Below are 17,865 nucleotides of genomic sequence, written 5' to 3' on the forward strand. Positions count from 1 at the left end.
AATTAATTGATCAAATCTAATTAAGTAGTAACTAGATTAGGTCAAGAAAATTCTCGGTCAATTTACAATAGTTGTAGATGGATCAAGTTCATGTCTTTGATTAGACTAAGATAGAACTTGATTTAGGCTCAGAGGTGTAGCCTGAGTCATTTGAGTAATCAAACTGAAATTGATTAACCAGTTGGTGTTTAAGGTAAGTTTGGCAGTTTTGACCAGTGGTTTTTAATTGGAAGCTACTCGCACTGATTCGTCTTTGTTGAGTTAATGGCATATCCCTTCCATCGATCTCACTTACCTGGCCGACATGGTCAATCACATTTTGATTGGATCACTTAATGATTCGAGTTAGCTCATGCCTATAAGGAAAATCAGTTTGACTGATTTAGGTACCTCCTTAACCGGTTTGAGTCTAATCTGATTTGGTGAAGTTAGTGGAAGAAATTAGACTAATCGGACCCTCTAATCTATCCTAATTATGAAATTCTCTAAAATTATTAGGTCCTTAAAATGAAATGGTTATGGGGATAACTAGGTTATAGCCTCCCATTAAGTTGGGTGATAATGGGTCCAATGTTTTGATAATTATTGGAGGCGTGACACGCCTGGTACTTATCAAGCATTGGAATTGTTATTCAATATATGATGAGTTAAGTGTACCTTCAATAGACGGTCAGGTAAACCGAGCCACACTCAGGCTTGGTCGTCTATTAGTTGATTAGACTTAACCCTATCATTTAATAGTTGGACGTGACTAGGGTATTCGGTGGAGGCGCCACATGCCTGCCGAAGAACCTAGGGCAAAATCATCACTAGAAGTTGCTTGGTGAAGCAATTGGTTAAGAACCTACCAATATGTGCATATGGGTTGGCCGAGCCACATTCGGGCCTATATGCGATCTATTGGATTCTAGTGCCTACTAAAGAATTAAGAGTAATTTTTTCGAATTAGAGGTAGAGGCTACCAATTTGTATAAAATAATATGAGTACCTTTAGACTAAAGTCCAAGTCTATTGAGTTTAGTCAATTCATATACTAATAGCCAAATTTTCTTTTTATGTAGAAATGGCCACTAATTTGTCACTTCGCTCATTGTTGGACAATGACAAGTTGATTGGTCCAAATTTCAATAATTGGCATAGGAAACTGAAAATAGTGCTAGAGCATGAGAGGATCCTTTATGTGATAACGGATTCAGCACCTAAGCAGCCCGCTGCTAATGCATCAAGATCGGCCAGAGACACTTATCAGAAGTGGCTCAGTGACCGAATCACTGTTTGATGCATCATATTGGCAGCAATGAGTGATGAGTTTAGTAGGCATTTTGAGAATATGCAGCTGAAAGATATCATTCAAGTGTTGAATGAATCATTCGGCGTTCCAGACGATGTTGAGAGGCACAAAACTAGTTGTGCCATCTTCAGCGCCCGAATGAAAGATGGGACCTCGGTAACTGATCATGTACTGTACATGATTGAGTTAATCGAGAGTCTAAGCTCCCTTGGCTTTCCCCTTCATGATCAATTATGAAAGGATGCCATACTAATCTCATTACCTGAATCATACCGTCCTTTTCTCACTCATTTTCGTATGACGAAACCTGTAGTGAATTATCACCAATTGTTGAGGTTACTACAGATGTTTGAGAATGATCACCAACTTCTTAAGAAGACGGTGAACTTAGTGGGAGGTTCATCCAAGGGTCGCCCCTTTAAGAAATGGAAAAAGAAAAATAAAATTCAAAAGAAACATGTGCACCATGCTCAGCCTAGTCAGAAAAAGAATAAAAAGGCTGATCAGAGCAAGGCAGAGTGCTTCTTCTGCAAGAAGCAAGGATATTGGAAGAGAAACTGTTCTCTTTACATTGCATCCCTCGATCCAAACCGGCCTAAGAAAAGTGGGCAATCAGTTGCCAATCAAGGTACTTATATGATAACACCTTGCAATTTTTCTATTTATGATAATTCGACTTGGGTATTGGATACCGGTAGTCCTTTTAATATTTGCAATTCATTACAGGGGCTACAAGTCAGTGAGAGGTTTGAAGAAGGAGAAAGGTTTCTGAATGTTAGAGATGGAAGATCAGTTACAGTTCTAGTTTTAGAAATTCTTAATCTTAAATTCAGCTCTCATGTAAATGTCCTTAGTGATTGTCACTATTGTCCAAGTTTTTTATTAAATGTCATTTCTGTAGGCCTTTTGGCCAAAAATGGTTATGAAATATCAATAAAAAAGGATTATTGCAATGTCATTTGGAATGGTGTTGTTGTAATGAATGGAATTATGAGTAATGATATTTACATTTTGTCACAGCCTGTTCATGTAATGTATAAATCCAATAAGCGTCCTAGAATAGATAATGTCACGGATATCTACCTTTGGCATCATAGGCTAGGTCATATTAACAAAAACAGGATGAACAGGTTAAGTAAAGAGGGAATCTTCAATGTAAGTAATTGTGAATCATTGTCAATCTGTGAGTCATGTCTTCTTGGAAAATGACAAAGTCATCTTTTACAGTTAAAGATGAATGAGCCAGTGACTTATTGACCCTTGTACATTCTGATGTATGTGGGCCAATGAGCACAGATGCTAGAGGTGGGTATTCATATTTCATTACGTTTACAGACGACCTTTCAAGGTATGGTTATGTCTATTTAATGAGACATAAATCTGAAGCATTTGAAATATTCAAATTATATCGTAATGAAGTAGAAAAACAAACTGAAAAGTGTATTAGAGCTCTTCGATCAGATCGAGGAGGTGAATACCTCACCAGTGAGTTTTTGACATATCTAGGAGAGAATGAGATTATCTCCCAATGGACTCCTCTTGGTACACCACAGTATAATGGTGTATCAGAAAGAAGAAATCAAACTCTGTTAGACATGGTTCGATCCATGATGGGGTTTGCTGATCTGCCCATATTCTTTTGTGGATATGCTCTTGAGTCAGCCTGCTACATTCTAAATAAGGTTCCAAGTAAGTCTGTAAATAAAACACTACATGAGATGTGGACTGGACGTAAGCCGATGCTCTCTCACCTTAGGATTTGGGGGTGTCCGACGTACGTCAAACGTTTGAAGACAGACAAACTTGAACCCAAGTCTGACAAATGTTTCTTTGTTGGTTATCCTAAAGAAACTAAAGGATATTACTTCTACTTTGCTGAAGAACAAAAGTTGTTCGTAAGCAATAGAGCTGTTTTCCTAGAGAAAGAATTCCTTAGTGAAGGAACTAAAAGCTCTAATATTGAGCTTAGGAAAGTTCAACATATAGAAGATCCGACATCATCCACTGAACCAGTTGAGTCGGATTTGATTAAATCAGATTTAGAACCCATCTTAGATGCACCATTAAGGCAATCAGGTAGAGTACCACATCAGCCGGACAGATACTACGGTTTCTTGGTCCGGGATGGGGATCCTATCGAACTTACTGAAAACGATGAGGATCCGATCACATATATGGATGCAATGCAGAGGTATGACTCTGATAAATAGCTTGGAGCCATGCAATCCGAAATGGAATCCATGAAGGTCAATGATGTATGGACATTAGTTGACCCACCCGAAGGGATTAAACCCATGGGGTGTAAGTGGATATTCAAAAGAAAACGTGTTGCAGACGGAAAGGTAGAGACCTATAAAGCCCATCTGGTTGCCAAGGAATATCGTCAACGTTATGGTATTGACTATGACGAGACGTTTTCTCCTGTGGCAATACTCAAGTCCATTCGGATTGTGCTTGCGATAGCAGCACATTTAGACTATGAAATCTAGCAAATGGATGTAAAGACCGCATTTCTAAATGGAGATTTAGAAGAGGAAGTATATATGATACAACCTGAAGGTTTTACATCTGCAGATGAGTCTAAAGTGTGCAAGCTTCAAATATCTATTTATGGATTAAAGCAAGCTTCTCGGAGTTGGAACATACGCTTTGATAAGGTAATCAAAACGTATGGCTCATTAAAAGAAAAAAAACCCTGCATTTATAAATGGGTCAATGGTTCAGTAATCATATTTCTAGTTTTGTATGTGAATGACATTCTTTTAATCGAAAATGACATTCCTGCATTACAAGGAATAAAGATTTGCCTATCATCTCAATTTGTCATGAAGGATTTGGAAGAAGCATCTTACATCCTAGGGATGAAGATCTAAAGAGGTAGATCTAGAAAATTGCTTTCATTATCCCAATCTACATACATTGATACTATACTAAAGAGGTTCAGTATGATTAATTCTAAGAAAGGCTATCTTCTGATGGGCCATGGAATTAACCTCTCTAGGAATGATTGTCCGACAACCCCTCAAGAAAGAGAGAGTATGGATAGAATTCCATATGCTTCGGCAGTGGGATCTATAATGTATGCCATGACATGTACTAGATCAGACGTGGCATACTCACTAGGAGTAGTGAGCAGATACCAGTCTGATCCAGGTAGCAACCACTGGAAGGTTGTGAAAACTATTCTTAAGTATTTGAGAAATACTAAAGACCAGTGGCTTGTCTATGGTGATTCTGACTTTAAACTTGAGGGATATACCGATTCAAATTTTCAGTCAGATCAAGATGATAGCAAGAGCGTGTCGGGATATATCTTTACTCTTAAGGGTGGGTTCATCTACTGGAAGAGTTTCAAGCAGCATACAGTGGCAGCTTTTATATGTGAAGCAGAATACATTGCAACATCTGATGCAGCCAAGGAAGCTGTATGGTTGCGCAAGTTCATCATCGAGCTGGGGGAAGGAAAGATTTGTTTGATCAATCGCCTGAACCTGCCTTTCTTTCTTTGCTAGGAGGGGTGGCCCAATCACTAATAGATCTCTTAATGAGAGCACCTTCTATTGATGGTCCAGTTCCTATATTTTGTGATAACACTGGAGCCATAGCTCAAGCAAAGGAACCTAAAGCATATCAGCGAACCAAGCATATTCTGCGACGCTATCACCTGGTTCGAGAGATTATAGAACGAGATAATATTGATCTTCAGAAGATTGACACAAAAGAAAATATGGCTGACCCATTTACCAAAGTCCTCGGCATCAAAGAGTTCAACGAACACAAGTCGAAGATGGGTATTAGATACTGTGCCGATTTGCTTTAGGCTAAGTGGGAGTTGTTGGAAATTGTATCCTAAATGACAATCGTCAGTATGTTGATGATTGAATATTGTAAATGAATTGACAAATCAATAAAGTATTTTTTGGCATTATTCATCATTTTACATCTTTAAATGAACTCTTATATGATGAAGTCCTTAAAGCTTATTAATGATAAAGGAGGATTTATCTTCGAGTTCTTAAACTAGTTTGCGACCAAATGATATATTGTTACAAGGACGACAACATTATCAAGATTAGGTCGTTGTGTGACATATACGTTGGTTGTCCTCTCAACCAAGGAGTGTGGAGAGACTGGTATGCCACATAGGTGAAGTGTAGGAGTAAATTTCACTAAACATGACCAATTTCGAAATGCTCTACTGTCAAGAGATGTTCCGAGCGAATATGGGTATAAGTTTAGCCTTATGACCTAACACCGCAATTTGTGACTAGCAAGCAACTCATTGTACTTTGGTACCGGACTACCTGAATTTCTAATTCAGTGACGGAAGGTCACTGGGTGCAGTCAAGTACTTGCGTAGTCAGTTGTGAGTCGAGATAGAATTGACCCCTCCTGAAAACAGGAGATAATGTCTTGTGATTAATTTAGCAAAACCTTAGCCAGGGTAATCCCAGTGAGGAGTCACGGGATATCTAAAGTTAATCACATAATGGATGTACTAATTATAGGGTTGACAGTGAGCTCTAAGTCATCCTGGCATTAGGAGTCAAAGAGATTGAATTATACAGTAGCCATAGTCCAGGGTTTCAGAATATTTGCTTCGCATATATTTAGCCTATCCGGACGTCGGATACCATTGCTAGATGGTCACATCGATTAGTGTAGGAAGTCGTTCCTATACTATCGGCTTAGGTTCGAACCTATGAGGTCACACACATAGAAGATTCCTGATTGATCAAGAAAACTGATGAATGATTAAGAATCATTCAGGGATAATTTGGTCAATTTGATTGGCAAATTATCCTATAAAATAATTAAAGTAATTATTGGAGGATTAATTAGTAATTGGATTACTAATAAACTCAATTTGATTGAGTAAATGGATTTAGTATGAGCCAAATTAAATTGGATTCAATCAGAGTTTTTGACCTGATTGGAGTCGACTCTAGTTTCCTAGGAGTCGACTCGAGAAGAGGGGTCGACTCTCTCAGAGAATTCAGAGACGACCTCTTCTATTTTTCCAAGGTGGAGTCGACTCGAGTTTTCTTGGGGTCGACTCGAGGCGACTTGGAGTCGACTTGAGCTATGATGGGGTCGACTCGCTGGGCGTTTCAGAGAAAATGTTCTCTGTCAAAGTCGACCCGTGAAGCTTTAGAGTCGACTCGAGGGGGAAGGAGTTGACTCGAGGCGACTTGGAGTCGACTCGAAGATCGGGAAGGTCGACTCCTTCCAGAAAATCTGGAGCTCACGGACATTTTGAACTTTCAGGATTCGATCCAGAAGTTGTTTTTCAACGAAATCTGATGGGATTTGGGTCGTGGAACATGTGGAAAAATGGCTAGATGATGATGGAAGATCATCACCATCCATTTCGATTCTATCTCACCCGCGTGAACCAAATATTGTTTGGATTTTGAATTCAAACAAAGATAAGATCTATCTTGTTGCAACTATCCCCTTCATGCGCTAACAAATACCAGATTTGCATTTGAATTTGGAATTCAAATGATCAGATGGCGTGCCTATAAAAAGGGGTCAAGATGGGCGCCGGTGAGAGTATCCAATGCAGCCTACTTCCTCACACGCCTCCTCTTTCTCTTCTTCTCCATTTTAGCTAGGTTTTTCAGGATGGATATCTAGAAGATTCAAGATTAGATCTGAGTCCTCTACTTTTCTTACAAACTTCATCTCCATCTGCTTCAAGACGATTGATTAAGAGTTGATTGAACCCCTAAGAGCAGATTTCAGCCTTCAAAGTGTTCTGCAGCTGCTAGCACTATTGCAGAAGAAGATCCTTCAGAACTTCGCGTGTACTTCTCATAGAGGCCATTCGTGTGTGTGGCTGCGAAGTCAAGGATTAGATTTGTTCGTCCGATTCCTGTTTACCTAAAAATATGCTAAACAGATCGTTGTTAGAACCGACAAACAAAGTTTAATTTAATTTTACTCTTACCTTTCCTACTCAAAGAATAGCGGTTGTAAGAGGTCGATGCACAGGGAGGCGATTGGAGTTGCTTAAAAATAAAAACGTTCACTCGGATTCAAAAGCGATTTTTGAATAACAAAAGAAAAACATTATGTCGGGGGATGTTGATATGATTTTCTAATTGAAACTAACTAAAAGAAAGGTACTCAGATTCGAAAAGCATTTATTTAATTAATCAAAGAAGAGTTTTGGCATGGATGAAAACAGTGTTTAGGAAGATTGAAACTTGGAACATAGATTGCAAAAAAAATAAATTTATGGATTGCATAAAAAAAATAGAAATTAAACTGAACCTAAAACAAGGATTGCATGAAAGAGAATTGATGGATTTCATAAAAAGAAAAACTGATTACAAATAAAATGGAGATTAGAGGCCTAATACTCCTTCTATTTTGCAAATAAAATAAAGAAAAGAAAACAAAAACAAATTACTTCTCTTTTCCCTCTCTCTCCCACAGTGGAAGTTCAACATAAAATACTATATCTCTTTTTTTTATTCCTTTCTTCTTCCAAAGAACATAGCAATGCTCTGTTTTTCTTCTCAACCGAGCTCACCTCCTCCTCCTTGGACCCACCAGCCACCACCACTGCCCAGCTCCCCCTGGTTTCTTTGGCCAAACCGACAGCACTCTCCTCTGTTTCTTGGCCTCCACCGAGCACACCATTGCCTGCCTTCTTCCCCTCTTCTTATAGCCCTTGGAGACGCGGTGACTATGGAAGGTTTTTACCGCGTGAAGAATGCGATTGCTGGGACGAGGAGGAGAACGCGGAGGACGCCATTCACAGACGCGGTGCTAGCACGGAAGCGGAAGGTGGGGACGCGCAAGAGGCGGACGGGCGCGGGATTCCCTCTTCTCCCCTGTTCTTCGCACGGGGTGACTTGGAGGGCGCCGTGGAAGATGGATACGGGGCGCTGGGATCACGGAGGAGGGGCTGGCCGCTGGGATTTTGATCGCATAAGGAAGGAGATCACGGCTTGATGGGCGTTGGGAGATCGCTGGAACGTGAAGAGGGCAGACGCGCATGGGATCACGGACGGTGAGCAGCTGGGGCACTGCGGATTGGGAAGAGTGGAACGCATGCAGAAGGTGGGGACGCGGATCCGGGCGCTGGGAGGAGCCGATCACGGATGCGTTGCTCGGGGGTTGTTGAAAATCCGCTGCTGTGGCCGGAAGAGGGGGAGATGGGGATGCTGCTTGGATCACGGCTTGCATCACGGGAAGCTTGGATTTCGGGAGATGGATTCGGATGCTGGGATTCCGGGAGAGGCTGATCTGGATGCTTTGTGCTGTGATTCCGCTGAGGACGGACGGCTGCAAGGCGGGGATGATGCGGACGGCTGGCTGGACACGCTGGGATGAAGCTTGGAAAGATGTGGCCGCGGGATGGTGCTCTGATTGCTGAGATGGGGGAAACGTGCCATGCATGACATGCTGGCTGGCACGGGGATGACGCTGGCTTGTGCCATGCATGGGTTAAGTTGGTGCCACACCAGAATCAATGATATACTGATGCGCGCGATTGGGAGCTGGAATCAAACTTGGGCTGAGACAACAGTGGGATGGCAACCGGTAGTGACTCGACTCCATCAGGGTGATGGCCATGGGAATTAAGAGAAGTCGGATGTAGTTGGGCTCGGTTGAACCTGGACATGGAATATGGGATGCTTGCACAAATAAAACATTAATTAGTTAATTTTATTTTAAAGGATTAGCTAAAATACTAATTAAAATGGCCTGACGATTGCACTTTTGTGCTCTCATCAAGATTCACAATTTTCATCCATCGTAAAAGATATTAATCTAGCATTAATCATTTATTATGATGTCAAGGTCTAGATCCGATTCTGGAGGGTTTACCCTCTTTTGGGGCTCCTCACGGAGATATTTTCAGAATCCATTCAATGGATATTCGAAAATTAATTGGAATAGAGTTTTTAAGTTTCAGATCTGATAGCTAATCATGCATAAAAGTTTTAGCATAATGGTTTAAACGATTCTGGTATAATCTTATGTGTTCTTACAGTGCTGATTTCTAGATTTGATCTTATAAGCATGCACGAATTAAAATTGTTTGATTCTATTTTTTGCTGTATTTTTAAAACTTAAAAGAACTACGTGTGGCTTGATCCCCCTTGTGAAGGGGTACGTAGGCAATCCGATCAGGTTCAGCAATGGTTTTCAAAAAAAAAAATCAGTATGCTTAACACCAAAGAACATAGGATACACTTTTAGGTATAACATAGCTCAAGGAAAGACCAGATAAGATAGAATACACGATCAAATGAGAGCTAGCTAAAGCATCTCACTAAAGATTCAATATCGTAATGGTTGAATGAAGGTTGTTGTGGAGTAGGCCGAATGGAGATATGGCAAAAAATTTGGCCGATCAAATGTTGTTATCAGTATAATAGTTGGTGCAGAATGACCATACAAAGGATATACTTAGTGGATTACAACTAGCAATAGTCACCAGAACTGCCAGTCATGGAAACAAATATACAACCATCAAGAGTAGACACTTACTATGTACTAGTATAAATATTATACTATGTGAAAGGATCCTTTGACAATCAATCCTATTATTTTACTTTTATCTTTATATTTACCTTATTTTTTTATCCGAGAAGTAGGTGTAATTTAGATTATCTACTATAGCCCAGCACTACACTCATTTACCATAACCCAATGTTACACCCTTCTACAGTAGTCTAGTCCTATATTTCCATCCATTTCCATCTGCTTTGAACGGTGGTGTGATGATGGCGAAAGTTCTTGAAAATCAAGGCACCTGGACCCACACTACTCTTTATCCTCCATTCGATCTATATCTTTTTAGCTAGCCCGACATTGGCGGCATGCCCGCGCATGCATTTAGGATTCACCCAACCAAGCTTAGTGGCGCGCCCTCTATCTCTGACCAGCTGAGTTTCTTGGGGATCACGAGTTTCCTGGCTTGCTTGAAGCCGAATGAAAAGAGCGACAATAGACAACAATAAGTGTGGGTTAAGCAATATTGCCCAAAATTTTGCTTGCTAATTTATTCTTTCACAAGCAACCCCTTGTTTTCCTATCATTTATTTGAACGAATTCTATTATGATCAACTTTTGATTATCGACCCCGAGTTGGTGGATCTAATCAATTACTTTTATTGTTAATCCTAGTTCAACTATACCTTCATTCCTTTTACACCCATGCTTGCCATGACCAAAGACTTTATGTGTTGGTGGGACTAATACATATCAAGGGTTTGGTTCAAGTCGGCAATTTCCATTAGGCTTGGACACATGAATCCGAGCCTGAAAGTGAACCATCCTCCTTCACCATTAATCCTTCTGATGATTCTGCTATCTCCTAGCATGTAGGTGTAGTAGCTTTGGTCTTCCCCAAGGGCAAAGGTATACTTGGGTTCTTATGAAAGAGATTAAAACGTATGAAAAGTTTTATAAGATCAAGCTTGTTGGGCCTTTAAAATATGTTAATAGAGAATGAATGAGAGTGGCCAAGCAAGAGATGAGAGTTGAATTTAAAGTAAAATATGTGACCAGGAGATGGTAGTTAGGTCAGCATGTTACTAGTTAGCCTGCGCTAAATAATTCCATGCCTGGTTGGATAGATGTCAACCTGATTATTCCTTAGCCAAATCCGGGATTGGTGACTTAGTAGCTTCTATTGCCTCTACTACGAATGGCTCTGTCACTCTGATCGGGCTATATTATTTTGATTGGGAATGGCCAACTTTTAAGCCACCAATTTTTTTTATTCATTTCTTTACTAACTTGACTCTTTTTCTTCACTCTATAGCTACTCTCTTGGCACTGCCCATTCAGCCTACCCAACCTAAGGTCGAACCTTCATCTTCTCAACACGACCCTCTGGCCTAAAAGCGAAAAAAAATGCTGGCAAACAAATCTTTTGCTTCTCAAAAGCTAAGGTTGTCTACTCTATCTACGCCCAAACAGATGCATATAGGTAGCTCAAGTGGCAAGACACCTTCTGATCCTCTAGTGATTCGAAAGGATGAAGAATTGAAGAGGATACCAATTGATGAATCTCCTATTGCCAATGACCTTGCTAGCATTGATGTCACCTCCATTCAGGCTAGTTTTTCTCTCCAAGATGAATGGACAGCTTCATAAAGTTTGGCCAAACTTTTGGAAGAACCATTGCCCTTGAAGACCTTCTTAATCAACCTCCTCATGACCCTGCCAATCCGCTAGACCAACTTGAGCCCATTGTCCCTCTTAGTTAGCCAACATAGAAAAAGCCTCTATATGATGCTCGGCTAGATCTAAAACTCTTGGTTTGAATGTGATGGCTAGAAACCATGACGCTAGCTAGGCAAATCTCCTATGATTGGTCTATTTCACACCAACCCTAGAGTTCTCTCATCCGAGATCTTCCATGGCTTGTCAAGAAGTGATTGTATGTAACCTTTTTGGTCCTCCTGTTACTTAGTCTTAATTTGATGAGAGACTTTCTTTTTGCAGGTTGGTGGAGATAGTAGTTGTTCAATTCTTAATTTGCTCGCTCAGGTGAAAGCCAAGCAAGCTGCACATACTATCACATCCCCAACAACTCGATCCTCATCGAGTCCTTTAACTTATATCATGCAAGCAAACAAGATCATTTTAGGTGTTACTGGACTAATCCTAATGATTTAGCCAATCCCGAGAAGATGGTGGAGCTTTGAGGTTCAATCGATACCTTGTTGCAGATTGATATACATGTCAGTTGGACAGCAAATCTGACCGATTTGACAAGCTAGCTTTCAAATTTTTTCTAGATACACCATGCTATAGTTACATGAGCCAAAGAATTGGATAGGCTACATCTCATAAATAAAAGTTTGAAATCGACATAGCTATGCTGGAGGACCAAGATATCCTACAGAAAAGCTTTTGTGATCAATTGGAGTCCGAAGTTGCTTTAAGTGAATAGTTGATCACTTTCTTAGAGACTTAACTAATAGATGCTCATACAAGGCTGACAGGATTGAACGTGAATCTTGATAAGGAGAAGATAGCCCATGAAGAAAATTTATAAGCTCTGACCAAAACACATGCTAGACTCTAAGACTGCATGTTCTGATTTCCCACTCTCATGGCGAACATGGCTAAAGCAGGCAATTGCAACATGAATGGGAGCATGTCAAGGATATTGCTAGAACCTTTTAAATCTTTTTTACATTGCAACTTTTCACATAATGATGTACTTGACTTTTAGATAAGAGTAGGGCATTACTTTTCTGTATCGACCTCTTGGTTGAAATTTAGTGGAATGTACTCTCATGATATATCCATATATGTAACATATAATACTATTTTTATCTCTACTTTTAGACCGAATTTATCACTTCTTCAATCCTCTAGCAGATCTTTGTAGAACAATAAGATCCATATTATCCATAATACATATGGGGATCCTTGATCATTCGAATAATCATGCTCTATATTTTGAAAGATCTTTATACAAAAATAAGATGATAATAACCCATGGTATGAAACTTCCATGTGCATGATCTCTAAGTGGGGCTTAACTCTTTTCTTCGATGTGGTTGTCCCTATCCTTTATGACCACAAGACCGTCGTGCTACCATCCATCTACAAAAGGATGGCTGGTTCACTTGACTGAAGCATTTATCTTGGTCCAACGCATTTTTTTTGATGTGATTCCTCTCTAGCTCTTGAAATTGTAAGGCCACCATGCTACCATCTCTCTTCGAGGGGACGACTGATCTTCCTGACCAAAGCATGTATCTTGGTCTACCGCGACCTCTTACACATAGTCTTTTTACCTTAGCTAAGACTTTTAGTGACGCTATATAACTCCTGGCCATGCTTCCTTAGCTAGTTGAGATTAAGTTGTTAGGATTCTCAACATTCTGCTCCAATGCTAGATAGGCCAATTCACCACCTTCGGTTACTTAATCGATCAAGTGTGTCATAGTTTGCATCATAGCATGCTGTGGTTCGGGACTCCAATCTTCCATAATAGAATCAAGTTTGTACACTTGCTTCATTATGAACTCCAAAGTCCTCCTATTCCATTCTTCAAATGGCTTCAACATGACATCCACTTGACTCGAGAGTATCTCAACAAGCTGCGCCTGCGTACCTTTAGATAGATCTGAAGTTGTATGGCAACTTTATGAAGAAGATTTACTAGTAGAGGAGTCATCATCCAGCAAGATTTTATTGTCTCCTTAATGATATGATGAAGCTACATAGTTGTCACACTGGATATGCCAAAAAGCTTGTTGCCATCCTTTCCATCCTATTCTAAGAAACTTAGGCCCTATTTGGGGGAGCTGTTGGCAGTAGAGCTGTTGGAAGTAGAGCTGTTGGAAGTAGAGCTATCTGAAGTAGAGCTGTTATAAAAAGCTGTTTGTTGTTTGGTAACTATATTTTTAAAGTGCTGTGGCACTTTAACATATGTTTGGTAAACAAACTGAGAAAGTACTTTTATATGATAAAATTACCATAAAGGACATTGCATAGTATTATACAATAGAGCATGATAAAACATAACATATATTAATACATAATATACGATATAGTATAATATTACTGTAATATAAAATATTATTATTATAATATAGTAATATGATATTGCATAGCATAGCATAATGGTAATATAATTATTAGTATTAATTAATTTCTCATAATATAACATAATATTAAATTATTTAAAATAACATATTAATGTATTATGATATAAGGTAATATAATATAATATGTATAGTAATACAATAATAAAGGTATAAAATAATATATTATTAGTATAAATTAATTTTTCATAATATAACATAATATTAAATTATTTAACATTACATATTAATGTATTATGATATAATGTAATATAATAATATATTTATAGTATAATACAACAATAAATAACTATTTATCTGTTTAATAGATTATCTTTTTACTTAACTATTTGCAATGGTGACAAATTCACCGTACTTATCAATATCATAAGGATCAGATTATTTGCCACTCACTCATTATTTTTCTTTATATTTATTTATTTATACGTTCATTCGTATATATATTTTTATTTATGCATTTATTTATTTATTATTTTATCCATTGAAATATATTTATTTATTATCTTATTTATTTATTCATTCATTCATTCATTTATATAAATATTTATTTATGCATTTATTTATTTATTTATTTATTCTTTTCTTTTCTTTTCTTTTCTTTTATTTTATTTCCTTTTCTTCTTTTTTTTCCTTTTCTTTTTTTCTTCTCTTCTTCTCCTTCCTTCCTCTGCCCCCTTCTCCGTTCTTCTCCTCCCGCGCACCCGGCAGCACCGGAAGGGGGCCAGGCCACGGCGGCCGCGGGAGGGGGCCGGGCCGTGGCCGGCGGCAGTCTCGGTGGCCGACGGCGCCGGAGGGGGTGCGGCCCTACGGCGGCGGGGGAGAGGGACGGGGTGCAGCGGCGGGGGAGAGGGAGGGGGTGCGGCGGCGGGGGAGAGGGAGGGGGTGCGGCACTGCAGCGGGGAGACACTGCAGCGGCGGGGGAGAGGGAGGGGGTGCGGCGGCGGCGGGGGAGAGGGAGAGGGAGGGGGTGCGGCGGCGGGGCACTGCAGCGGCGGGGGAGAGGGACGGGGTGCGGCGGCGGGGGAGAGGGAGGCACAGCAGCGGCAGCGGCGGCGGTGATGCGGGGGGGAGGGGTGGGGGTGCGGGTGGGTTGGGAGGTGGTTTGGGAGAGGAACAGGGCCGGGGGGAGGGGGGGCGGGTCGGTTGGGAGAGGAACAGGCGGTGAGGAACCTTTTTTGGGGAGGAATTTTTTTTTTTACCTGGGGGTATTTTGGTCAAAAATACAGCTTTCCGAAAAAGCTGAAAACAGCATTTTCGGAAAGCTCCAAATTGGAGCTTCCTTCCAAAAGCTGTTTTCAGCTTCCCGCAAAAGCTGAAATAGCTTTTCAAAAAATTTACCAAACACCATTTTTTAGCTAAAAGTACTTTTGGAGGGCCAGAAAGTACTTTTTGGCCCTCCAAAAGCTCCCCCAAACAGGGCCTTAGTTGGTTGGTGGAGGGTATGCCACAAAGCTTGTTTGGGAAAGAAAGTAGATGCGTGCGTGGGCATGCCATCGGTGTTGAACTAGCTGCAAAGATGTTAATTGAAGGAAGGATAAAGAGTAGCATAGGTTTAGATATATTAACTTTCAAGAACTTTCGCCTCTGTTATACCACCATTTGAAGAAGATGAAATTAGATAAGGATGTAGCATTGGGCTATAGTAGAAAGGTATAGCATTGGGATACGATAAGGGTGTAGCATTGGATTATGGTAGAAAATCTATATTATACCTACTCTTATGATAAAAGATTAAGATAAAGATATAGTAATGCAATTGGATTTGTCAAAGGATCCTCATACAACATAAAAGTCTAATATTTATACTAGTACATAGTAACTGCCCACTCTTAATGGTTGTAATCATATCTACTTCCACATCTGGTGGTTCTCATAACTGTTTCTAGTTGTCTTCATTAAACATTTTCTTTAGCACGATCATTCTACACCAATGATCAGACATATAACAACGTTTGATTGACCAAATTTTTTATTATATCTCTATTTGATCTACTTTACATCAACATTCTTTTAGCCATTCTCACATATTCTGTCTCTAGTGAGATGGTTTTAGTCAACTCCCATCTAGTCGTGCATTTGGTTTTGTCTTTTAGGATCTTTTTCTAAGATGTGTTGTAACCATTCTCTTCTCACTATGTGGCCACTTTGACACATGTCTCCCACATGTCCATCTAAGCTAAGATATGGTGTAAACACTTGCGTAATGCATGAGGTATGATATTTTTTTCTAATTATTCTTGAAATGCAATATAGCGATATTACAAATTATAATAAATAGAAGGTTTCAATAATAAAAAATTATATTACATGTTAAGTAATAACCTTGAATAATAGCTCACATTAACATCAACAACGTTAATTATGACATCCATATGGCAAATAAAAAGCCCTGTACAAGCCAAGCCTTAATTTTAGATAAATACAAGGATAACCTATGCAATACACGCGGTACAATTTTTTTCTTTTTTCAGCTATTCATTAAATATAATATAGAAATATAATAAATAGTAATAAATAAAATACTTCAATAATCAATTTTTTGTTGCACATTACGTAATTAACTTAATGACGACTAAGTAAAAACTTCTATCATTAATACCGACTCTATAAAGTGAATGGAGAACTCTACACAAGCTAAGCCTTCATAAAAAGCTTCCAACATTAATACCAACATCACTAATACTAACCCAGCACGATGTGTAGGATATGGTTTTTTTTTCTTTTAGTCCAATTGTTTTTGAAATGCTTTATAACAACGTAGCAAATTATAATAAATAGAATATTTCAATAGCCAAAATTTGGTAACAAATAAACTTTAACAATGCCAGAGAGGAAACTCTCCTCAAGTATCTAAATTGATATAGTACTCTGAGTTTAGATAAGTATGATACTTATATATTTTAGCTAGTTAATATTCTCAAGTTATACTTATATCACTTATATAAGTATCATTGATGCTTAATATTGAATATAATAAGATATTCTATTATCTATCACTTATTCTCATTTATCATTAAAGAAATAGATAATATAATACTCACTTAGAACATTATCTATTGATAAATAATCATCAAAGGCATATCTTTTTCTTATATCAATTATAAGAGCTCTTCTTATTAACCAAATAAAGAATCGTGTTAGTGACATTATTAATACGAGCATCCATATAGCGAGTTGAGAGCTCAACTTAGTAAATTTTTATTTTGCCTTGCTAAATATTAGGAACTCTCATTCATATTTTTTTCTTTTCTTTCTTAACATGTTTCTCTCACATAGACATAATGATGATAATTTATTTACTAATTTACAAATCTCTAAACCCATAGAATAATTTTTTTTGGGTGACTAAAAATTGTTGATCTTCATATGGATATAGATTGTTTCGATTCAAATGCTCTTTTCTGATGAGAGTACATGCCCTAAAAGCTAGTTGTTTAAGCTAATTTATGTCCATGAAGACTTATAAAACAAAATATACAATATAACTGAAAACTTGTTTAATTCATGTATTATAAATGTGTTAGAATATCAGCCCCACACGATGTGCACGATACAATTTTTTCTCATTTTTTCAACTATTCTTGAAATGCAATATAATAACATAATAAATTATAATATTGATAATAGTAAGATCACTTATATTCACTTATCATTAAGGGAATAAATAATACATACTTACTTATAATATATATATATAAAGTGATCATTGTAGCCCTATCTTCCTTTTGTATCTACTATAAGAGTAAAAAACGACTACTATTTGCTAAAAATTATATTATTTTATAAATTTATTATTTTTTGCTTGTCTAAAAATAAAAAGAACATCTAATAGAGTCTTGATGTCCCAATGGTTGGGTGCATTTAACTACTGTAGATTGGTACCATATTTTGTGGCAAGTTTTCAATATCCCATTGCTCTTTCACCACTTTTTTTTTTCTTTTTGGTTCTGATATGAGGGAGGGGAGGCTTAAGTTATA

This window comes from Phoenix dactylifera, unplaced genomic scaffold, assembly GCF_009389715.1.
Source record: "Phoenix dactylifera cultivar Barhee BC4 unplaced genomic scaffold, palm_55x_up_171113_PBpolish2nd_filt_p 000233F, whole genome shotgun sequence".
NCBI classification, from domain to species: Eukaryota; Viridiplantae; Streptophyta; class Magnoliopsida; order Arecales; family Arecaceae; genus Phoenix; species Phoenix dactylifera.